Source organism: Balaenoptera ricei, chromosome 21, assembly GCF_028023285.1.
Source record: "Balaenoptera ricei isolate mBalRic1 chromosome 21, mBalRic1.hap2, whole genome shotgun sequence".
Taxonomy (NCBI): domain Eukaryota; kingdom Metazoa; phylum Chordata; class Mammalia; order Artiodactyla; family Balaenopteridae; genus Balaenoptera; species Balaenoptera ricei.
The window spans coordinates 2617501-2643937 of NC_082659.1; the positions used below are offsets into that span (position 1 = coordinate 2617501).

The 26437-nt window shown below is 34.1% G+C and overlaps 1 protein-coding gene across 11 annotated transcripts in view; it reads right to left on the reverse strand.

The window, feature by feature from the left end:
- The window catches only part of TENM3 (teneurin transmembrane protein 3), a 2524603-nt gene that overhangs the window by 2424589 nt on the left and 73577 nt on the right, over window positions 1–26437 (reverse strand). For all 11 annotated transcript variants that reach the window (XM_059909693.1, XM_059909692.1, XM_059909687.1 and 8 more), the window contains exon 2: window positions 3652–3770. The gene's annotated coding sequence lies outside the window, so the exon portion shown is untranslated. The remainder of the gene's footprint in view (window positions 1–3651; window positions 3771–26437) is intronic.

The window sequence follows — 26437 nt, forward strand, 5'->3', positions numbered from 1 at the left end:
TATGGCAGACCCGAAGAAGAACTTAGGGGAGGAGACAAGGCTATACTGACTATTCATTTGAAAATCTAACTTCCATAGTGCTATGTATTATATAGGGTTGAGTCCGGAAACACACAAGTTCCAGAACATCCTGTTTCTTGGTTCCCTTTTTGGAGTTAGTTTCTGTGTCAGTAAGTCATACATGGTGTTGATACTCCAAACCCAAGTGGCTGGAGAAAAAAAAAATAGGATAACCTGAGACCAGAAATGTAAATATATGTGTTTCGGTCACGCAAGCATGAAACATCAACTTCTTCAAGTTTCTAGATGAACTTATTTCAGAGTGAAGGCTAAAGATTTAAGAGTGTATATCCTATCCCTCAATCACCACAGGCTTAAAGTTGTTTAGAGTTAGAGAGTGAAAGAGTAGATCTGTTGGCCAATAGGCTTTAGCATTTTGTTTTAAAGCAGTTTTAACTGGAGACTTCTAAGAATGAGGGTGGCACATATAGAGATAAACGGAGACCAACCACAGGTTCACCAACTGCATGAATTCTTCAGGGAGGAGCACACATTTCCAGAAAAAATGGTCTCCAGCCTCGGAAGTGCAGGTACGACTGCAGTGAGGCAGGACCGTGATTGTTCTCATCTTACAGCAGAGGGCACTGAATGAAGCTGAGAAGCGATGAAGGTCTCCAAAAATCTCCTACAGCGCTTTCTACCACAGGACATTTAGCGGTTACTCTGTGAGCCTCATTCCAGAGTCTAAAATAAAGTTGCAATAGAAGACAGGAAATCAAGGAATTCACCTCTGAAAACAGGTCATCTCTGAGACTCATCTTTGCATCTGAGACTTTTCCAGTTCTACCCCTCGATTTTCCTCAGTTTTCTCTGGCTATGTGTCAAGTGTTAATACTGCACATTTTCTTTAAGAAAGAAATACAAATACTGCCGGCATGAAGTTAAAACTTGCTCCTTAATAATTGAAACACACTTTGTAGAGGTACCAACTAAAGCTCCTTTCTAAGTGCAGATCTTCTATAATAACACCCAAATCTAAAAAATAAGTAAATAAAAGAAAAATCAATGGAATCATCCCTAAGTATTAATAAGACCATTTCCTTTAGACCTTAAAAGGTATGAAAGATCTCAGTAAGAATTAAAGAGTTAACTATTATTTATCCCTCACTGTGTTGTTTATTTAAATGGAAATCTTAAATTCATAAATAATGTAGTTTTTCTCTTTAAAATTCTTATTATTATTAACACCATGCGTATGGAACAGTACAAATATCTTTTAACATTAGACTCAAGGATGAAAGTAACTGATTCAAAAAGTGTGATTTATCACCTAGTAGGCTGTTCACTTCTTCAATGTTAAGTCTACGCATTTAAACATTTTATCCTAAGGTAAAGATTTTATTTTTTAGAAAAAACACCTAAAGTATAGCACAAATTATCTGCCAAACAGAGCAAATAGGAATTTGCAAAAAGCTATTGCTCAGAGAATGTTAAATACCTGTGCTTAAGGAAGAAACAAACAAACAAACAAAAACAACTGCTTTCATTAAGCAAACATCACAATGAAACATTTTACGTATTAATACCACTAGAGGGCTTAATGCATTTTGCTTAATAAAAAGAATTTCTTTCACAAGTTTGTCTTCTTGGTATAAATGAACTTCTATATATTCATCCTATAATCAAGGTTATTAAAAAACATTGACACAAAACATAATAAAGTGACTAGATCAAAGGAAATTTTATAGATTGAATATTGTGTTAAGCAATTTAAGTGTGTTAAATAAACCGTATGGCTTCAAATATCACTTATTCTCAAATGACATTATTTCTGCAAATCTGTATTTAACAACATGGTTCTGATAAATGGTCTGAGCCATTTTCAAGGAAGAGTAATAGTTTTAAAGCAACTCACAAATTTCTTTCAGTCACAAGTCATCAACAATATAAATTAAAAATAATTTGCCTTCATTCAAGCTAGTCTTGGTATTTCATAGGAATATTTACTTTCATGAAAATGTGTCTATGATTCTAACTTAGAGAAATTATATTATGGAAGACATTAAAAATGACTGTCTTTAAGTTCCTTCTTTAGTAGGATAAGTCACACATTTAGTAAGTTTGATTTTGTCTCGAGTGAGTGGTAATTTATCTTTAAATCAATCTCATTATTCAGTCATATTGTGAATACATTTATGAGATAATGAGAGAATAAAAATTATAAGACTCAGCTAAATAAAACAAGTCTTACACTGACTCTAAAACCTCTACTTACCCATTTAAAATATGAATTAGTCCAGCTGCCCCAAGTCTTGGATGTGGGTAAAATAACACTACAAATAAAATTTTCATATTTTGAAGTTGAAAATCTAAGTTATCACCACATTTTATGATACATTACCTCTGTAATTCTGGAAAAAACTAATGAAATATAAACTGTTTCATTCACAAGGACTTGCCCAAACTCTTATGTTCAGTTTTGGGGAAAAAAATGTTAGATGTCATAGGATATTAAAAAAAATCTTTCATTATCTGAATAAATGTTCTGGTTAATAACACAATTCAAAACTTGAATGGTGTTACAGTCAAGACGTACTTGACTGTAACCTGGGCGGCAGGCGTTCAAAATACGTAGCCATCTGTAGTGCATGGGCCTGACCGGTCAGAAGGTCCTGCTGGTGGTGAGCTCTGAGTACCATCTGAGATTGCTACATATGATTTCAAAACCCAAAGAAACCCTAGTTGTCTGGAAGTTTTACTATTAAATGCAATCTTCCTGAATTCCTCCCAGAGGTTATGTTTTGCTGTGTAATTCGCAGGACCATCAAAGACACTGCCACCTAAGAGATATAACCTGCCACCTTTATTCCACCAGCGAAATGGCTAACATTTCCACCTCTTTACCAATCATAATAGCACTTACCCGTGAATTACAGGAGGGTGCTGTGAAACATTATGTGGAAAATGTATTTCTTTGGTTACATGACCAAATCAAGCCCTCAGGTCAATTTACAAGGTTTTTACAAGGTTTTTTGTCTTTTTGTTTTATTCTTTATGAATACAATAGTTTTATATGACTAAACTGCAGATGCCGTGAGCAAAGGGCTTTTGATAACTTAATTAGGTGCAGATTAAGCATTCTAATAATTGAACTTGGTGCTATCATCACTGATAGTTCAATAGGTTTACACAAATCACCAAAATTTAAGCAGTCGGCCTTATAAAAGTTTCTCATTCTGTATTTTTCTAACCTGTATCACATAATATATTGATTATTCATGGTAAGATTATCATTCTTCCCAGCATAGTTTTATGAATATTTTACTTTCTCATCAGAAAATTATCACATTACTAAATGTATTCTGGCAAAGATCACCACGACATAGTAAAAAAAATCATCACATTGTCCCTCACTTTACTTTTGTTTTCACCAAATATTTATTCTGTAATTAAGTTCTTCTATAGCCAGGATGATCTTTTTCTTTCCAAGTTACTATGATCTTGTCAGCGGTGTTTCAGGAGTTCATAGCATTCCACCCATTACTGCTCTTAGACTACATATGTTACTCTTAAATTCTGTTAAAGTGTACTCCCTTTGACACCATCAAGGCCAAAAAAATTAACATTCTAATTTCATTAGAAAATACTTACAGTGATACACCTCTAGTAGAGATCTTAATGCTTCATCCAGAATAAATATCACACGAGAGGAATATCCAGAGGTTATTTTTATCTCCTTTCTCTAATTTAGATGATCGCTGCATTCAAGTCTGAAAAATAAAAAATTTAAACTATCTTACTACTAAGTACAATGGCATAATTTCAATGTACTTTATAAAACAATAAGAAAAATGCTAGAATATTTTCCTGAACATAATGTTTCCGAATACTGAATGAATATATCATGAAGAATTTAAAAATATAATTTATATATGATGCAAAAATCATCAGGCCCACCAAACTTATATTAAAAAGTACATTAAGTCATGCTCAATATCACTTCTTTTACTTCCCGATAAGAAATGAATCGGCACACAGTGAGTGATCTTAATCACATATATTGTATTTCTATAAAAAAGAAGTGTATTTAGGATACTAAGAAAGGTCCAAAATGTAATCTTTTTTTTGTTTTAACAGTTAAATGATTATAAAACCGACCTAGAATATTTTGGTGAATTAATGAACTAGCTTTTAGTATTGAAGCAGTCACAGGGAAGTCAATTTTGTCCTTTTATATCCCATTAAGGTACACATATCCACATTATGTTTAACAAAAAGAATATGTATTCAAATATTGTGAGAGATTTGTAAAAGGAATTTATACAAATAAAGTACCACATTTTTACAATGAGCTGACTCTGGAGAAAAAACATCTAGGGATATCCTCAGATTCAGTGCTCTACAATCTGCAACGGGAGAGGGATAGCCCTTGTTTGTTCCAGGGAGGTTGCCTACAGCGCAGCTATCAATTGAAATCAAATCAAACAACTTTAATGGAAAGGACTTCCAATGGAAAGGCTCCTTAAGGCTACTGATCTGTTTTAAGCTGTTTTAACAGGAATAAACTTAGTATCTAGTAATAAAAACTACAATGTTTCAAGATACTGTGGTTTTCATTAAACAAAAAAAACAAAGCTATTTTAAGTACAAATGCATTAACCTCTCACCCGCACCTCCCAAAGTTAGAACTTCGTGGAGTCACTGCATGTGAACCCTCAAGATTGTAACAGAGAATAATAGCAGAAGTCACCCAATGTGACCCTTGCAATCTCACTCACTGTGAGGGGAGGCAGCTTGAAGAATAAATAACTTGATAAAAGACCTGCCACTACAAAAAAAAAAAATACAAACTCTACCTCTGAATGTAATTACTAACGTCAGTCAACAGTAGCTTTTTTTCTTCATGTTCAAACTGGTTTACTAATCCTCTTGGCAATGACAATGAGGCAATGTATCATGTTAATGTTCTGAGCCTTTTTGCCTTTTTTTTTTTTCTTTGCTCTTTTTTCCCAGTAGGTTCTCATTAGTTATCTATTTTATACATAGTATCAATAGTGTGTGTCAATCCCAGTCTCCCAATTCCTCCCACCCCACCCCAGGCCGTTTCCCCCTTGGTGTCCATACATTTGTTCTCCAAGTCTGTGTCTCTATTTCTGCTTTGCAAATAAGATCTATACCGTCTTTCTAGATTCCACATATGCACATTAATACATGGTGTTTGTTTTTCTCTTTCTGACTTACTTCACTCTGGATGAGTCACTAGGTCCATCCACGTCTCTACAAATGACCCATTTCGCTCCTTTTTATAGTTGAGTAATATTCCATTGTATATACGTGCCACATCTTCTTTATCCATTCCTCTGTCAATGGACACCTAGGTTGCTTCCATGACCTGGCTATTGAAAATAGTGCTGCAGTGAACATTGGGGTGCATGTGTCTTTTTGAATTATGGTTTTCTCAGGGTATATGCCCAGTAGTGGGATTGCTGGGTCGTATGGTACTTCTATTTTTAGTTTTTTAAGGACCTCCATACTGTTCTCCATAGTGGCTGTATCAATTTACATTCCCACCAACAGTGCAAGAGGGTTCCCTTTTCTCCACACCCTCTCCAGCATTTGTTGTTTGTAGATTTTTTGATGATGGCCATTCTGACCAGTGTGAGGTGATAATACCTCACTGTAGTTTTGATTTGCATTTCTCTAATAATTAGTGATGCTGAACATCTTTTCATGTGTTTGTTGGCAATCTGTATGTCTTCTTTGGAGAAATGTCTACTTAGGTCTTCCACACATTTTTTGATGACACATCAAAAAATGTTTGTTTTTTTTGATATGGAGCTGCATGAGCTGCTTGTATATTTTGGAGATTAATCCTTTGTTGCTTCATTTGCAAATATTTTCTCCCATTCTGAGCGTTGTCTTTCCGTCTTGTTTATGGTTTCCTTTGTTGTGCCAAAGCTTTTAAGTTTCATTAGGTCCCATTTGTTTATTTTTGTTTTTATTTCCATTACTCTAGGAGGTGGGTTACAAAAGATCTTGCTGCGATTTATGTCAAAGAGTGTTCTGCCTATGTTTTCCTCGAAGAGTTTTATAGTGTCTGGCCTTACATTTAGGTCTTTAATCCATTTTGAGTTTATTTTTGTGTATGGTGTTAGGGAGTGTTCTAATTTCATTCTTTTACTGTTGGTAACCCACTTCCTTTCTGATTGGTTAGTATGTCCAGTCTGATTTGTAATGCCTCCTTTGTCTCTGGTACATGACTTTTTTTTTTCCTTCCTGGTTGTGTAATTGTTAATCCTTGCTATTCAGGAATTTCAAAGGATAATTTTATACACTGATAATAATTCTACATAAAATTTTCAAGGTAAAGAATTAGATCGCAGATTCAAGAATTTCATTCAGAAGTATTTTCAATTATAACTTCAAGTTTCCTTTTTATCTGTTTGTTCACTTTTCTATGAACTCCTATAATGTATGCATTAGTTCTCTGTTACTTTTCTTTAAATCTCTCATATCCTTTCTAGTAACGTCTACATTTATGGTTTTTTTTTTTTAAAGATTTATTGATTGATTGATTGCTATGTTGGTTCTTCATTTCTGTGCTAGGGCTTTCTCTAGTTGCGGCAAGCTGGGGCCACTCTTCATCGCGGTGCGCGGGCCTCTATCGCGGCCTCTCTTGTTGCGGAGCACAGGCTCCAGACGCGCAGGCTCAGTAGTTGTGGCTCACGGGCCTAGTTGCTCCGCAGCATGTGGGATCTTCCCAGACCAGGGCTCGAACCCGTGTCCCCTGCATTGGCAGGCAGATTCTCAACCACTGTGCCACCAGGGAAGCCCTCTATATTTGTTTATCCTACTTTATTTTTTGATAAATATTTCAAAAATATTTCATCATGTCCTAGGCAATTATTGCAACTGAAAAAATCAATTTCTGTAATTTTGATTTCATTTTAGAATAGTTTTGCACATTTCTTTAGTCTTTCGGTATTTTCCCCTAGAGTCTGACTGCTTGATCTTCATCTCCTTCTGTTGCATTATAATCTCTTTTTGAAACTTGAATTTCTTTATTATGCTCTCACATTTTAGAGATAATATTTTGCTTCAACACTATGAGACGATGAATTGTCAGAACTCTTTCTTGTAACACCTTGCGTCATTTAAGATAGATATTTTTCACCTCCTGTTCACTCAAGTGGCTTACCTACTCTTGCTTATGTTGTAGGTGTGAGGTTTCTCTGTATACATATGATGGTATTCTTTTTTAAATTGCTGAATGGGACCATTCAGTGACTGAAATACTGTGTGTGTGCAAGTGTACATAATCACCATTGAATGTCTTTAATTCAAACATCCCCTCAAAAATGTTATTTGTTTTGTTCATTGAGCCTATCCTCTCCTTGTTTTTTTCCTCTATGCAATCAGTATCATGCAGTCAACCCCTTTAAGTCATAGTCACTCAAGAAATATGTGCTGAATCAGTGAATGAATGAAGATTCCTGCATTTGATCTAGTACTGATGACCACCAGTCTCTCCCTTACTAGGTTTAATTAACTTTGTGCAATTCTTCTTGCTTGGTGACTGAGGTGTTAGATATCAGGGTCTTACGTTTCAGTTCTCATTAAGTTTGGTATTCTCTGTTAACTGGCAAATTTATAAATTCTAGGTGGGTGAATCTGCTGAAATTTAAGTTGAATCTGCTCAAGGATTCATCGTCAGGATCACTGGAAACCAGTGACAGTGCTATCAGAAACGTTCACGAAGGTTGTTAGAAAAAGGATATCATTATTCAAAATTTGGCAGATTACAATCGACCCCTGACAAATTTTGAAACAATTTTTCATCCTGATATTTCAGGCCTACTTGGAAGTAATTACTGATTGTTCTGTAAGCCTGGGGTAGGATACTGGTTGCAATATTTACTCCCATATGGCCCAACAGAGACACTTCAGGTGAAAATCACTGTACTAGCTTTTTTGAACATCTGACATCATTTTTCTAGTCAAGACAACAACCTGCTGGAGAATACAGAGTTATAAGCTTGGAACCAAACATCAAAAGGGCGGTGGGGAGGGAGATAGTGATTCTCTCACTTAACATTCCTACCCCATTCATGCCTCCTCTCATTCTCACTCAACAGTCAATGAAAGTCAGGTCTATTTTGCTCTTAGCAAGGACTCCCATCCTCAGCATCCTCTTCTATTCTTAGTGGACAACATCTTGCTGCCTCACAGGAATGGCTGGCAGTAGAACCCAAGTGCCTCCTGAATTCCTATGCCACCCACAACCAAAAGGGCTCTTAAAATTCCATGTTCTGAGAAAGAATAAGGCTCTTGCTAGTATGTAAACTTCACATATATGACATTATTTAGAAGATTTGTTTCTATGACCAAAAAAAAAAAAAAAAAAACACAAAGACAAAAACACAGTAAACTCTGAATGACATCATTTACAAACCAAACATCTAACCTCAAAACTCTCTCATGTACTCTTTGATGCTTTCTGCAGCTGTCACTCAACCAAGGTTTTTGCACAAATAATCATCAAGACGGTTAATTGAAGAGATTAGCTGTTGTCATCAGGCCTGTATTGCCGGTCCTTCCCCATTTGACTCATTCAAACAAATTATTTAAAAAGGACTTGACTTGATCGGCCAACAGTTAATATTACTTCTTAGTTGTTATTTAATTTCATCGTTTCTTTTCTTTATGGACCCATATGGATAAGTATGTCTTAATATGCCCCAGTGATATTTTTCTATGTTAAATTTTCTACAGTTAGTATTCAGACATTAAGAAATCTGTAATTTGTGGGGAAAAGAAAGTTTGTTTTTTTTTTCTCAGAGAATTTTAAAATTAGAAGGCTTTATAGTACAGTACAAGAAAGTCACATGTAAGAAAGAGGTCAGATTTCCAGGACATATTTGCAAGCTGTCTGCTTGATTTGGGGTGTAATATATCATCTGCTGTAACAATGTTCTCAATGGCATTTAAATCCCTAGAATATTCAACTAAGGCATCTACATTTTGGCTTTATGGTAAACACGTCTGGGAACCAAGCCACCACTAAAAACACAGATAATTGTCAGAAATGAACAGTGCATTCTGACTTCCAATTTGGGATTCAATATGCAGAGGATAATACTGTCCATTTCCTCTTAGCATCCCACACTCCTCAGGGGAAGTCATTGTTACCTTGCAAAGTGTCTGCCTTGCTGTCACACACTGAAATCCAAAACAGGAGCCACCAGATATCTGGCTAAAACTGAACACACAAATTTGCACGACAATAATACAAAAGACTAGTAACCAACACTTACTAATTGCTCAATATATGTCAGGTCAACATTGTATATCAATTTTTCATTCATATATGAGATAAGGAATATCATTATCATCTTCATATTACATGTTAGGAAAATGAAGCTAAGAAATATTGAGTGATTTTCTCAAATCATGCACCTGCTAGTAAACAGTCAAACAACTTTCATGATAATGTTAATCCCATATTCTTTCCATCAAATTATGTTATTTTGTGATGAAACTATTTATAACAGAAAATGAGAAGCTGTTTTAACCAACTGAGTACGGACTGTCATGATATACAACACATTACAGGCAAGACTTCAATTTTTTAAAAATAGAATATGTACAGATATCTGATACAATTTTAAATAATTAGAAAATATACTGAATAAACTTGATAAGAACTGAATCCTCTGAAGTATCATATTCACATGAAAGTAAACAATAAGGATATGAATGTCAACATGCTAAAATGCTGAATGTCTAAGTTAAATCATTATACAACATACATGGGAAATAAAAAGGAAATATTTATGTGACTCTCAGAAAAATACAGTTCAAATATATCCTACATTTTTGAGGTTTCCATAAACATGAGGGAATATATATATATATATAAAATTTAAAAAACCTCCTGATTTTGCAAGAGTAAATGTTAAGGAAGATTTAAAACAAAATTTACACACCTAAAAATGCTTATACACTGAGCAGTTTAAATCAATATTTACATAAGATAATTCTATCTAATCCTATATCATTCATGTTAAAATAAATAAATAACTGAATCTCTAATTAGCACTGCATTAATCTACATCATATAAATGCATATTTTGGACAAGAAATATTTGTAGGATATCAGATTTTTTTCTTTCAAAGTAAACCAACTTAATGGCATATAGTGTGTCTCTATATGGGAAATACCTGGATAGCCTGGTGTGGATTGAATTCTGAAAATTTTAAATAATTTCATACTATATACATTATTTTCACATTAAAAAAATCTATACAGAACGTATTCTACATGACCATTAATTACAGCTAATTTTACACGAGGGAAGTTTGTTAGCTCTTTGTTGCTATAGTTTTTGATTTTGTGTATGTTTACTTTACAATTTCATAATATTTCTTTTGCTTACCAAAGAAACTCTTAGCTCTCACAAAACCCAGTATGTCAATCAATGATTTAGAGATTTGCTGATAAACTTCACATGCTATAGCAAGAGAAACGTAAAAATATTTGCCTATTTCTGCAGGGTAAAATCAAGCAATTGGCTAAAAAACTTGAGGAATGCACAAATTATAACCTCAAGAAGTATGTCACTTCCTCATTAAGAAGTGTGAAAGTTAATCATGACTTAACGTAAGTTTTTCTTTTTTAAAATCTAGGCAGAATGGTGATATCGAGGATTTCATCTAATATTTTTTAGGTCAGTAATTGAGAAAAACCTTTGTATATGAGAGAAAAAACCTCGGCAGTTTAATAATCCAAATAAGGACAAAGAATTTGTTTTCAAGGATCAGCCTGGAAAGATACAGCACTGACAAAACTGAGAATGGAGGATAAAGGCTAAATGCACTTTGGTCCAAAGTGATAAAGTTGTCAAAATGCTGAATTGATTGAAGATGAATTCTTTTCTGTCAGTAGTTTCACAAATTACAGCCAGTGGTGCTTACCTGAAAACTGTAGAATCACCTAAGGGAAAAGTAATTTTTTGTGCAGTAGGTTTATGATTTTGAACGCTTTCTTTCACTTGTTTGTATAGTCACTGGGATTGAGTAAGAAAAGAGCAAACTGTGATTTTGGAGAGTTTGGGGATATTTTTCAATTTTCATGCAGTTTTACATCATCTGTATTTCATTTTCTGCCAAATATGGCAGCACTTTTTGCTGGATAACGTTTTAATATTTTTCATAAAAGTTTGTGACTTCAAGCAGTTGCTCCAAAAAAAAATTGTTTGAAAATAAGTTTCTAAGCATTAGTTCATGCAGTGTTAAATTATTCACATTCTATAGTGAGCTATGTAAATTGTACTTGCTAATTAAACTGTCTTATCTAATTTTTTCAAGTGTTTCAGAAAGAAATAAAAATACTTATTCCATTTTAATTCAGTGATATACTTATCTGCCAGACATATTTTCACTCAGATTATGTATTTCTTTCATATTTAATAAAATATTTTTCATATTAAAATGTCAAAAACAGTTTAAAAGCACATTAAAATGTGAAATTGGAAAATGATAAATATTTATCTTGATCATTTAACTGCACAATGCAATAATCATATTCACTATATTACATTTTACTTTAAGTATAATAATACAAAATTAGTGCTGTTTTCTTTATTTGAATAGTCATATACATTGCCATACCTTTTAACCTAAGAACAATTTCACACAATTAGAGAAAGCTATTCCCTTGGTTAGAATAATCATTGGTATTAAAAGTTACTAGACATTATTGGCTGATCATTATTTTCAATCATACAGACAACATTAGGATTGTGCTCTGAGAGTTTGACTAACCCCTTTTTTTAAAAGTACGGATCCCTGTTGCAAATCTTCTTAACCGATTATTAAGGTCTTAGTTTTCTTCCATTTTACAGTTTAAATATTTTTTGTTTCTTTTGAACAATTTGTTTTCGATCATCTTTTAAACTAATTCATGTATTTCTGAAATGATGGGAAAGTTACAAGGATAAAATGACATCTAAGATTAAAATATTTATATTTCTAAATATTTAAAATATTAAAAACTATTTAATATATTAAAAAATTTAAATACTTTAAAATACTGAAAAAATCCCACTGTATCAGGCAATTATTCATACACAAAATATAAAAGGCAGAAAAATACACGCTCATGGATTTTGCAATCCAATTGACGAAGGGACGAGAGCAACACACACAAAAGAAAAGGCTGGGCTCTCTCTTCAACCAACCCAAATCAGGCATTGTTCCTCTAAACAACAATCACAAAACACGTCAAGATCAAAAAGTCTTATCCTCACTTCTAAATCCAGTGGTCAATTTTGAGTCATCGTTTGACATAGTTTACTGCTAGCATGTGACCCAGTGGACCAGCCCCTCCTAAATAGATTCATCCTGAAATTATTTCTCCACTTGACCTTAGTTCCTGCCACCTCACTGCTTTCTGTCCCTTGTGCTGGTTCACCCATCTCCACATCTAAGGGCTTAACTTGGGGTGACCAAGTGTTCAGTTTTCAACTTCTCCTGTCCCTTTCCATCCTCACTGTCTACAGCCAGACTGTCCCATAAGGTAACAGCAGCCACGTGTGGCCATTTAAATATAAATTTAAATTAATTCAAATTAAATAAAATTCGGAATATAGCCACTCCAAAATTTGCTTCCTTTTATCTGTCTTTCACCCCCGACATCCAAATAATCAGCAATTCATTTGGGCACCACAATCACAATATCTCCAGAATCCTGTCACTTTTCATCGCTTCCAAAACTATCAATGTAGTACAAGCCATCACTGGCTTTTGCCTGGGTTATTACAATATCCTCCTAAAGTTATGTACCTAAACCACAACATGCATGTTTCTGCCACAGGGCCTTTACACTTGCTTCTTGCTTTTCAAGAATTCTCTTCCCACAATCCTCCCTACTCCCATCTTCAGGTCTTATTCCCTTGTTTCCCTTTAGTCTCTGCTCAAATATTCCTCTCTGGGACTTGATCACAGTATGTAATCTGATCTTTCTCCCTCACACATCTCACCCTGATTTATATTTGGAATAAAGCAATTCCCTCCCCCATTACCCAGATTTATACTTTGGCAACTTTCCAGATATAGTCCCTTACATATCACAGATAATCATATTAATAATCTTACTTTAAAGACCACAAGCATTCCATTTTATGATGTGGCTTTTTACACTACAAAATACAGCATAACCATCATTCCAATTCAATAAAGTTTATCTACATAATCCACTTTAATAACCTCAAGATTGTTTTTAGTATGTATGTTCCATCATATAATGATACTGAATTTGTTTCTGACTTAGAAGTATTCCAAACAGCACTGAAATGAACCTCCTTGTGTGTGTGTCTTTGAACACTGGTCCAATACTTTACTTATTTCAAATCCAAGTATTAGAACTGATATGACAAACGATATGCACATTTCCAATCTGGATAAAGCATTTCAAAAGTCAACCTTCCTACAACAGGCACATGAAAAGATGCTCAACATTGCTCACATTAGAGAAATGCAAATCAAAACTACCATGAGGTACCACCTCATGCCAGTCAGAATGGACATCATTAAAAAGTCTACAAATAACAAATGCTGGAGAGGGTATGGAGAAAAGGGAACCCTCTTGCACTGTTGGTGGGAATGTAAATTGATACAGCCACTATGGAGAACAGTATGGAGGTTCCTTAAAAAAACTAAAAATAGAATTACCATACAACCCAGCAATCCCACATCTGGGCATATATCCAGACAAAACTATAATTTGAATAAATACATGCATCCGCATGTTCATAGCAGCATTATTCACAATAGCCAAGCCATGGCAACAACTGAAAAATCCATTGACAGAGGAATGGATAGAGAAGATGTGGTACATATATACAATGGAGTACTACTCAGCCATAAAAGAGAATGAAATCATGCCATTTGCAGCAACATGGGTGGACCTAGAGATTATCGTACTAAGTGAAGTAAGTCAGACACAGAAAGACAAATATCATATGACCTCACTTATATGTGGAATCTAAAAAAATGACAAATGAACTTTTATACAAAACAGAAACAGACCCACAGACATAGAAAACACACTTATGGTTACCAAAGGGGAAAGGGACTGCAGAGGGATAAATTGGAAATTTGAGATTAACATATACATAGTACTACACATAAAATAGAAAATCAACAAAGACCTACTGTATAGCACAGAGAACTATATTCAGTATCCTGTAATAAACCATAATGGAAAACAATATGAAAAAGAATGTATATTTTTAAAAAATTATGAGACCTACATGAAAAAAAAAAAAGCATAATCATCATTCCTAATCTACCTAAAGACAGTAAATACAACCTTACGTATTAAATTACTACTAACCCCATATATTTTCACTTAATGTTCTTGAGGCTCAACCTTTTAAATAACCCAGTTCTTTTCTTTTTTTAAAAACTTCTTACCCCACACCTTATTCCTCTGCACATTTTTCTAATGAGTTGTTGGACATTTTTTCATTGCTTTGCATGAATTCTATGTACATTTAGGTCTATTAACACTTTTTCTGTTATATACACACAGACATACATATATACATATATCTATATTTAATATAGAAATACATATATACACATATAATTTCATTTATTTATGATATGTACTATTTTCTTTGCCATTCAGAAGTTGTAAATCTTAATTATTCAAATCCATTGTTTTACATTAAAGTATTTAATTTCTGAATTTTGCTCTAAGCAACTGTTTTCTTTTAGTATTTTCCTAAATTTTCTCTCTGTATATGTATGCACTCTAGTTTATAATAAGTATAAACGTAGCATACATCTAACTCTTCAGGCCCTCTGGAACTAAGTTGCAAGTTGGGGATTCAACAGTGTGTGTTTGTTTCCCTGCACCCTTTGCCCCAGTGACTACATAGTTGATTTGTAAAGTTATCTTGAATATAAACTACATCTCTCTTAATGCAACAGCCAGCTCCTTGGCTTTCTGGTTTTTTATACTAATTTGTCTCTCTATTCCCATTTCAGATTCATCCTTCTATTCTTAAATGTTTACTTTTCCAGATCAGAGATTCTCAGTTGACATGTGGGTGCTGAGACTACTGAGATTAATATAAGTCCATACTGGGTGGAGGGAAGACTACAGAAATCACACATGTTCTTCAGAGTTTATATTTTTTTTAGGTATAAGTCTTTGAAATAATCTTGAAATTACTGATTTCTGGAGGCCTATTACCTCTTTTTTTTCAGTAAATTACAAAATTTCACAACACAACCCAGATTTTAAAATTTACTAGCAGAGAGATGTTCAGAGTTTTTCCAGTATTTTGAAAATACAGTCTCCATCCATGAAAATATTCTGTATTTGTTGCAAGTAGATAGAAAGGTTAGCTAGTGGTTGGTTAATGAATTTGTTACTTAATTTCCAGTTTTAACTTTATTGAGTCTATTTTTGGATTCCTCTGAGTTTTCCCATTGTCTTGCTTTCATCAAATTGATTTATTCTTATTGTGGCTGATCACTATATGTAGTGAAGTATTTAATGTATATACTTGATAGGTAAAGAGGAGCCACCTAGGAGGTGGTGGTATTGGAACTCCCAGGGAGGTAAAAATAATTTAATGAACACACATTTTAAGTTTGAAATTCATAAAGATTGTTTCATTATATAAAAGATAAGATGAAGCTCAACAAAATCTTAGTTGTTAGTAAATATAAGCAGAAGATACTGTGCTTTTTAACTAGACCTTTTCACCACAGGGCAATGGAATCAGTAATCACTTATGTTTATCAAAGGGAGGCATATACTTTACCCTTGAGAAACATTTAAAACAAAAACATTTTTCTCATTATATTTTAGACTATTACCACAACCATATATGGGTGTATACATATATTTATGTACACATAAATATATATGAAGAATTCTAAAAATTACAAAAGTAAATGATAAATCATTAAACAGTTTCAAGGAGATGTACTATAGTATACTAAGTTTCACTGTAAGTGTTGTTGACTAGGAAACAGATGTTTTATTTCGTATAATTAACCAACATCAATAATAAATAGCTGTATTTTGCAAATACAAACTCAAATAACACAAATATTACATCTTTAATAATAAGGACACATTTCAACAGGCAGCAAGACTCAAACGTGAGAATAAATTGTAAATGTACAGAATTTACAGTATAATCATCTGTTTCTCAATTGAAACATGTAGCTACAAAGCATTAAAACATATAAGGAAAATTTTTTTCTAGTAAAAATGGTACAATTAAACTAATGTAAAATACTCTCAACCATATATTCTTAATTTACCTTCTCTTCAATCTGCTATTTCTTATAGTGGCACCTCCCTATGTCTGATTATTATAACATATGATATTCCTTTTCTTTGGCTTTGGACACCATATTGTTATTTGTTTTTTGATAACTGCTATTTCTTTTTTTTTATTTATGAATGCAAAATACCCTGGTTACACATAGTATCAATAAAGAGTTAAAATATGAAGTATGTAAATTTATAATGGCCTAGTTGTTTAAACATATTTAAAATCATCTCAAAAGAATATTACATAACTATTGCAAAACATAATCAATAAGAGCCCTACATTTTAAAATACTAAGTTAAAAAGTAGAATACAAAATTTTATTCATGTAATAAGAAAACACATATAAAGAATACATGTAAACAGGACAAGAAGGAAAGGGACATGGAAATAAGAAAACCATTAGTAAAATAATGGAAAATGAGTGTATTTTTCTGTCATTTATATTATTTCCTTTAGTATTAAATTGTTATATGAACAATAACAAAGTTTTGAAAAATTATTTTTATAAATTAAGGCCCAAAAGGCTCTGACTTTGGGCTTTTGCTCCTGTAACCTTGTTAATGAAACTTCCAGATCTAGTCATTGGAGTCTCTCTCTCTCACACACACACACACACACACACACACACACACACACACTAAGCATAACCATGACTCACACCAGAAGAAATTACTGAAAGTAACAGCTACTGTCTACTCAACCTCACCATCATGTACAGACACCCACAGAGAAATCTGAAAAACAACAAGAACCTCAAACTGTTAGTTCAGATACTCATGATGGCTCCTTTACAGTCCAGATGCACTGCAAGCTGGTACATAACTAATGAAACCTGTAAGACAGGCTTAATTAAGACAATCTGAACTCATTCCATTCTGCTTGTTTTGCATAGGTCTACACAATCAAAACAACAGTGGCAATTTTGTACTGACACAGAAGATACATATGTATTTATCTATATATTCCTATGTTAAACACTGGATTGATCATATATTTCAATATAAGTGTTCACCTAAAGTAAACAAGGTTCTGTGTTTTTGGAAATTGTTATGTGGATATTATGTGTAAACCTTAATTAATAAGAAATTTTAAAACATTTTATTTAAATAGCATATAAATATTACAACCAATGCAAAAGTAATATGGATAACCTAGGCCTCTTTTTTTTTTTTTTTAGGCCTCTTTTCTTAAAACACAGCTAATTCTCTTATTACTAGAAGCCTTCATATCCTAATACACATGTTTGATTTATTTTATTCATAATGTCATTTTTTTTTTTGGTCTTAGTGGTTCATTCTATGCTATGCTAATTCAAGTATCAAGACTGTAACTTTAAATATAACCTATTTCATAAAATCAGATTCCACTGTCTACCTGAAACTGTGCTCATGAGTAATCTTTATTGGGGTAATAAAGATTACCTGGTAGTAATAATTCATTTTATAATGATTTATTTATTCTCATGATTTTTATTTCTTCAAAGTAATGTGTAAATTTCCTGTATCCCAAAGGACATTCTTCAAACCTAGTAGCAGGATGTTCCCATTTGGTGAAGTATTTCAGAATATATTTCATACGTTGACAAAATTGACTACAGAGTAAAAGTGATAATACAGTAACTTGATATCTCAGCTATACGTCAACAAAACATGAAAATTTAAAGATGAAAAGAAAACTTGATATCAAACTGTACCCATTCATTATTATATACATATTTACGACAACCTTGGCAAAGCTATAATAGCTTTAGGTGAGGACATCATTCTGCATGAAATGCTGTCGGCAGCACAACGGTGGGATTCATTTGGAATATCGTAGACTGTAAATAGACAAGCACATCATCACATTTTCTCAATTCCAATATCAATATTTCCTCACGTTTTAACATTTCTTAAATTGGGATGCATTCTGCAATGGATTTTTAAAGGAAACTTGCCAGCCATTATTGTTTTTTCCCCCAGGAAAGCTGATGTTAAATCAATGGTTCCTTGTACAGATATTGACATCTTAGAATTGAGGATACAGAGTGTAAGCCGAAGATCTCATAATGGCTGATGGCAGCAAGAGTGCAAAGCAATGTATTATCTCTACTACGACTAATTATTTTATTTTTCTTGAATGTGTCCATTTTAAACATAATTCAAACATATCCAATATAGGTTTGGAATAATTCCTTGTTTCATTAGAAACTGTTTTTTTAAAGCCCTGCCTCTTTTCTGAACTCGAACTAATGAAGGTTATCGAAATAATTACCTTCCACACCAAATGTTATCTTAATGCAAAGTATCTGAATAAAATTCAACAAGTTTTGCATAACAAACTGCTTTAAGAATGGGCAGCTTAAAAGGAACCCAGAACCTATATATGACTTATTTTTCATTGCTTAAATTCAAAGCTAGTAATACTTCTTGTTTTTACCTTCAAAATCGGATTTGGTGTTAAAACATAAATATTAGCTTATTAGCATCTTAAAAATGAATTATAATGTCAAATATATCACACCCATCATCAAACCCGCTGCACAAAGAAAAACGGTACAATATTAATAACAATGTGTCAGTGAGGTGTTAGAGTTAACTTAAAAAGAATAACCGAAGGAAAGAGAATCTTAAGGGTAACTAAAAAGTATATGGGAAAATATACATAGTTGAGTCAAGACAGGATACCACCTATCACTTTTCAAAAAGTTAACAAACCAAACTTCAAATAGCCATAATCTTATTCATGAAATATTTATTACTAACACAGTTGTTCGTTTAGAATGCTTTTGCTATTTGTCACCACTAAGAACTTGTTTAAAATATATCAACATGGCTTACCAATAATTTGAATGGGCCAGTTGTGTTGGATCACAGTTAATTTACAAGTTTATCCAGAGTAGATTTTCGTTCCTATCGTATGATGATTCTTTGTCTCTCTGAGGGCATTAGAAGCATGTAGACAGGAAGTCTGCTTAATGAGCCAGTTTTTCTACAGGATACTGTGAATTTACATATTTGAAAACTCAACACTTAAAATCTCATAAAATTGATATGAGTGCCACATATTCACCAGACATAACTATTACTTCTTCATTACAGCAAAACTACTGTCGCCCGCAGGTCAGCAGTGGTGTGAGGGCGCTGTGACCCAGCCTCCTGCTCTGATACTTGCTGCACTTCTTGTGGAAAGTCATGCAGCAGAACCCTGCCCTTTCATCACCACCTTCTGCCATCACCGCCTCCCAGGCAATGGCTGCGTGAAGTCACAAACACAACCTTCAAATTCGGGGAAAATGTCTGCTTCTCTCTCCTCTATGGTCAGAAACTGAATGGTGGCCTTTGTTGTGAGTGTATTTTAGCACAGCTCTTTCCTCAGCAATAGAAACACACGACATGTCAGAGGAGGATATAAAAACACAAGATGTCCAGCTCTCACATCCAGTAGGCCGAATTATGTTTTTCTCTTTCCATAAGTCCCAGTATTTTCTGGAAGTTTTGAGAATAGTTTTCTAACCAAGGACTTATTAAATACTATGTTTTCAAATTTTTAAACAGCACCTAGGTATCATAATTTTCAAAAGAACTCACATGGTCTATTCAAGGATTGTGCACTGGAAATAAAGGATATAATATGAATCTTTCTGTCTTGAATGTGGGAAAAATAGAAGCCATAGTAAAGTTAGAAAGAAAATATTCCTTTCTTTCAGAATGTTGGGAGTAGTACTAGAACCAGTATTATGAAGCAAAAGATAAAAAAATAAAAGACAAAGCAATGCAGTAGTGATAGGGAGAAATTAGATATCATGGACAAAGAAAGTCACCTGCCATATCAGTAAACAAAGGATGTTGCGGCCATCAAGCCATCAGCCACTGCAGCTGATCCACCCCAGGCTGTGTGCCCCGAGGGGATTCGGGATGGGAAAAAAACAGGATACTGGCCCTAGGTAGGTAAGGTGCATGTCGAAGAATGATTTCAGTGAGCCCAAGCTCTTGCATCTTCCCATATGTAGAAAAGTGCTAAATTCGTTAACTTGAGGTGTCTGGTCTTTCTTTCATTAACAGTAATCTTTTGATGTTCTGACCACTTGGTCTTCATTGCAAAAACTCCTGTGTATCCTGGCTCCTCCCGTACCTCTTCAGAACAGTTTCTCAGAGCATCTGAGAGCCTGTCTCCTAGGCTTAGGTCCTCAGTATGTCCACCAACTACAACGTAATCCTCAACTTTTAGGTTGTGCATTTTTTCCAGTCGACAGTATTATAAGGGCAAAAAAAAACTACATGTACATAAAAGTCAAAACAAAGAACGGGGTAAATCCTATGGAATAATAGTTTACTTTTATAATCAACAAAGGGTACTGAAAGCTCATATATTCAACCAATATTCTACTTGCCTAGTTGCTTACAATGGTATAGGAGACATAGTTCTGTTCCCTAGGTGTTTACCATCTTGGGAAGGGTAAAGAGATGCAAAATACATATATATGTAACTCCAATGTGAAGCAATTTTTAGAAGGTGAGTTTAAAAATTATCTTTGCTGACTTAGGGAGCAAACAAAACCTCAGCTATAAAGTTCTTCATAATTACACTATGCCTACATAATTTTTCTTTCACACATAACAAATTTTCTGCAGCCGTGTCAACCCTCATTGTTTTCTTAAAAATACTTATGAAATCTTCAACTCTCTCCTGCCCTGTTTAAAACCCTGGTAAAATAATGCTTTTAAATAACTGGGCCTCTGACTTCAGTATACTGTCTATCAACAGCAAAACTAAAATGTGTAAGTGCCTTTGGATTCTACAATCCAAAGTCCAGAATGCATGCTTTTCTGTAGCTTCTTTATACATCGTTCAACACTAACTGCTGATACAGGAGTTAAATATATTTGCAAGTATCCTATGTTAAAAAATTCATCATACTTGCTTTTATTTTATTCCAATCCTATCTTTCAGTAAGTTACAAATGATAGACAATTTCAACAGAAACCAAACAATGATACCCACGTTTTCCCCCATTAATCCTATCATAGAGGCAATCTAGTTTGGACCTTGGAGAGCTGGAAATATAATCAAATGAAGATGATAGATGATCATTCCAGCAATATCAGAGAATGAAACATGGCACAAGACACGTGCTAACGATCAGGGAAGGAGATCCAGTTGCATGTTTAGGAACATGTGAAATTTGTCAGCAGGTCTGCACCACAGAAGGCATTAGATAAATTCTGAGATGACAGGTACCATTAATTGATAGGACAACCAATTAGGAGAACTACCTTTAAATGGTCCTTTAAGTGGTTCTTTAAGTGGAACTACCTTTAAGTGGTTCTGGGAATAGTCCTTTCCAGGGATCCCAGTGGAAAAGAAAGACTGCTGGGACCAGCCTCTGATGCTTTTGTTTCCTTGCAGCCCCGGACAATAGATTGAGGGAGGTGGGAACATTCTGAAAGCATTTCAAGTGGTAGCACTCTTGATCGGTCTCCTTTTTTGGACTCTGTCAGAAGTAAATTTACAGATAGACGTAAGTCAGAACATACCAGGGAGCGCTTGTTCACCAGGCCTGCTGAGAACTCCCGGGGGCCACACTGCAGAGCACGTGCTCCAGCTCAGACTGCTTCCATCTGATGGATTTTCCCGACAGCTGCCAGAGAGCCCTGCTCTGTCCCACAGTCCCTGGTGTGGCTACATCAGTAGCTCCAGGACCAAGTTCTCTGAACTCTCTGAGGCTCTGAGTCTTCTTTTGCTTAAAAATGACTATTTCAGTACTTTAAAAGATCTAAGTGGCTTATTCTCTCATGTTTTAGAAATTCAAACCACTCCTCTTTACCTTTAAGCATAAAACTTCCCTCGTAGCTGTGTTCCTTATGTCTTTTTACCCTGCTGTTTCCTTTTGTGCCAGAATCTGCCCACTGAAATAAAGCTCAAGTCAAACTCAGGCAGTCGCAGGCAGGACTGTAAATTCAAGGTGATTGTCCAGTATAGTCTGAATGACCTCCTCAAAATCTGGACTAGACTACTTTGGTCAATGAATTCTCACTCAGTAGCTTAGGCAGAGATATGAAAAGTATCCACAAAAACTATCTTGCCTTATTCCTTAATTATCAAATATTAACAAATATGCCAAAAGACTGATAAAATATAATGCACTTAATAAAATATCTCTAAATTTTTCTCTTTATCTAAGTGAACCTAACTGTATTGCATGCTACACCTAATTTTTTTTAAGCTGTTCACAGAAAATGAGTTTAATTAATGAAACTTTCCATTTTAGCAGGTCCATTTTGCAACTAAATCTAAGGGGCGATGGTTTTTATGTTTCTCCTTGTTTTACAGTTGAGTAACGTCAAAGATAGAGTCCACACCGTCCTCCCCATGAGGAACATGCACGTTTTCTTGGCACAAAAAAGGAAATCCACGGGCTCTGGAAAAATAATAGAGTCATGTTAACAGTCAGTGAGGAAAAAAAAGATGTATAACTTTGGATGAGGCTGGTTTATGGGCCAGGCAGCGGCTTGGAAGCCCAAGACAGGGCTTTCTTATGGCACTGGAGCCTGGAGCCTGGGAGGTGAATCCTGCCAAGTCAGGCAATCACTCTACCCAGCTACACTTCAGGTAACTAACAAGCAACATTGGAGCAAGGCTCTACCACACAGCTGATACTCTAGGTGCTTGGGGAAGTATTTTAGCAAACATACCCTAATTTTTAAATCATGGAGACGTACAGATGTCAGAGATCACCTGGTCCACTTCACCTGATCCGTAAACTACCCCTTCCGCCTACATACCAAGTATCAGTTCAGTCTCTGCATCTTGCGACAGGCTGCTCATGAAGCAGTTAATTCCAAACTGGACCAGCTCTAAATGTTGAGGAATTTTTCCTTATCTTGTGTTGACAGCTGCCTCCAGAAACCGATATCCACCGGTTTTCGTTTCGATGCGACTTTCACGACTGGTTGGTTGTACATTTGTGCCTATTTTTTAAAATTTTTTATCGAAGTATAGTTGATTCACAATGCTGTGGTAGTTTCAGCTGTACAGTAAAGTGATTCAGTTTTATATATATATATATGTTATGTATATATTCTTTTTCAGATTCTTTTTAGATGATACACCTAAATTTTATTTATTGCTGCTTTAGTGGAATTAGAAACAGTTGTGGTCATATTACTTTACTGAGAAAGTTTTATGTAAATCACTTGCATATTTTATTGCTATTCTTAAATTTTTACTTCTCTAGAAATACAATTGATAATAAAACCAAAAGCTAATGCCATCTTTTCTATTCATTTTTAACTATAATACTTTTAATATTGCAATGATTACATTAAAATACATTTTGACTGCATTAAAATTGCATTTCTAAAGATATTCATGTTCCTCTTTAGAAAGAAAAAATAGCATATGGGTATATTAGTGCTTTAAGGAGGACCGTAAAATTTTAGGTTTAATATACTATTTTGAGACTCTCCTAACTGTTCCATCTCCCTTAATTTACAGAGAGAATGATGGGGCCCAGAGAAAGGTAGTAATTTGCCTACAGTCACACTGGATTTTAGTGTACAAACTGAGATTTCAATCCTAGTCTACTAACCTGTGCTTTTTTTCTGTTTTAAACATTTCATCCACAAAAGAGGTGTGTATTTTCTAAGTTTAAAGCTACGCTATAGTATCTTTCAAACATCTGAGAGTGTTAAGTAAACGGATTCTCTGTGCTGCAGCTTACTTTGGAGAAAAGCAAAAGCCAAAGAGACTTCTTACTCCAGATATACATTTATAAACACGGATCTAATCAGTGGAACCAGGACTCCTAGGTTTTGTCTGATCTTTCCTATACTGATTTGCAGGCTGTTTAGCTTTCTTTCATGTGTTGTAACAAGAATTGGCTTTTATTCGACTTTTCCATTCCTGACCACAGATTTTAATAGTCACTGATGATATATTTTATTGTTAGCATTTTAATATCCATATAAAATAGAACCACTAATAGACAAAACATGCACATATATAAACCAAATTATTGGTGAAAGCAATGAACTAGGTCTGTCTCTGCCCCCCTCTGTGTTTTGTTTGCAATGCCATGCCAGGCAATTCACAGATAATACTTTGGAGATAGCTCTTCAGTCAATAAAACTTTTACTCTAATCCACCACCAAGACTTATTTTGCCTTATGAGACAGCAAGTCACATATGACAAAAATCTGAACTAGTGTCTATTTTGTCTCCTGGTAGAGAGTATGTTTCTTTCCTGAAAAAAAAAAAAAATTAAAGAAAAAATAAGAAAAGAAAAAGAAGGATGGGACTAAATAGAAAACTTAAAAGGGATCTATCTGATTTCCTGATGACTAGAAATAGTAGAGTTTGAAGATGGAAGTAGATGGACCTATAAATAAGATAAAGACCCCACTTCAATAACCTGTATATCAGTGGAGCCTTGATTCTCTTTGAGAATGATATATAAAGGTATGTATGCGTCCATGCCCTAAAATAATCCTGAACTTAGATTTTTTGCTTATTTATTTTATTGCAATTAAAAAGCTATTTCTTCACATGGAGAGAATTCATAATATAATCTTCATAAGCAACTGTTTTTCTCTTTTTAATTTTTCATGCAATTAACTATTTGCTTCTTCTTGAAAATAAATGATTATAAATTTTGCAAGTAAAATTGCAAAAAATAAAGCCCACAAATTTTATTTCTGCACAAAAAAATAGATTTCTGTGAGATTCCATATTTCATTTTCCCAAAAAGGAAGCTAAAATGTTCAAATCTTAGAGACTTAGCCTTGATAAAATATATGCCATACATATGGTATTTGGTATTCATAAATATAGTAATTTTTTATTACAAAACTTACAGACTACATGATTGATTGTCTCTCCCAGTCTCACTCTCAAGAGATGACTATTATTAATGTTTTGTTGTATCATGACAAATTTGTACCTAGGCAGCAAAAAAATAGCTGGTGTTTTTAAATAAAACTGGAATCATCTTCTTCAACAGTACTGTAACATTTATTGTTTGTTTTAACAATACTATCTAATGGCTTTTGCCTTTTCGTATTGATATATGAGTTAGAAAACCCTGACTATAAAATCCATGTAATTAAAAAAAAAAACAAAAATACAAAGATGAAGTTGCCATTGGTGACATTGCTGGAGGCTCCACATTGAATGCTGTGACCCACTATTATTATCCTTGTCTTCAATTGAAGGAAATTATCTTCGGCAAATTCTTCCTCACTATTCCTACCTGTGTCAGCAAGAAAGGATTCTGAATGTATATTTCATAGTTAAGGTCATCTAAGAATTTATGTTCAGAATGGTCTGCAGTGTTTTAAGGTGTTTCTAGAGTTTCCAGTTGATAAACACTGTTGTACTCATTTTCATCTTGGTCCACATGAGGCTTAACTTTTCAAACACTGGGAAATTTGAACTGACATCGGCCTCTGATGTCTTCCTGCACAACGGCTCTCACCTTTGTTTTCAGCGTCGTTATGATGACCACACAGCCTTAAATAAACATGATTTTTTTATTATTTACCCAAATGACCCATGCATTATTCAGGCCAAATTTATTCTCCTTACGTTGGCCTGAGAATTATGCTGTATTTTTTTTGTTCTAAAGAAACAACCCACCAGTTTTGCCTGAATTTTAACCAGGTGCCCCAAGATGCTTGCAAGAAAGCTTTAGATATACTATCATATTTTCATTTCTTAGCAGAACCCTTCAGAGGGTCCTAACATTAAGTGCCTTGACAAAGTTCAGGACTGCAAGAAAATACTTTTAAGAATTTTTGTCAGAGTCTCTTATGACAGAGCAGCTCATGAAAAATCATGATTCAGAGCTGTGGTTTTCTTTAGCAAATAACCAAAATCAGATAGGATGTCAAGTCTATAATGGTTTCCACTGCACACAACAGTCTGAGATTTTTCTTTCAAATGATGTTTTCATCAGTAAAGTAACATTTCTATTTTTTTAAAAAATCAATGGTTCCTGAAGTTTTCAAAAGGGGCTCCCCCCAAATTTCATTGATTGTGTCAGGATGCACATACCTGATAGATGTTATTAGTTCTTTCATTTACTTATTAAAGGGAAA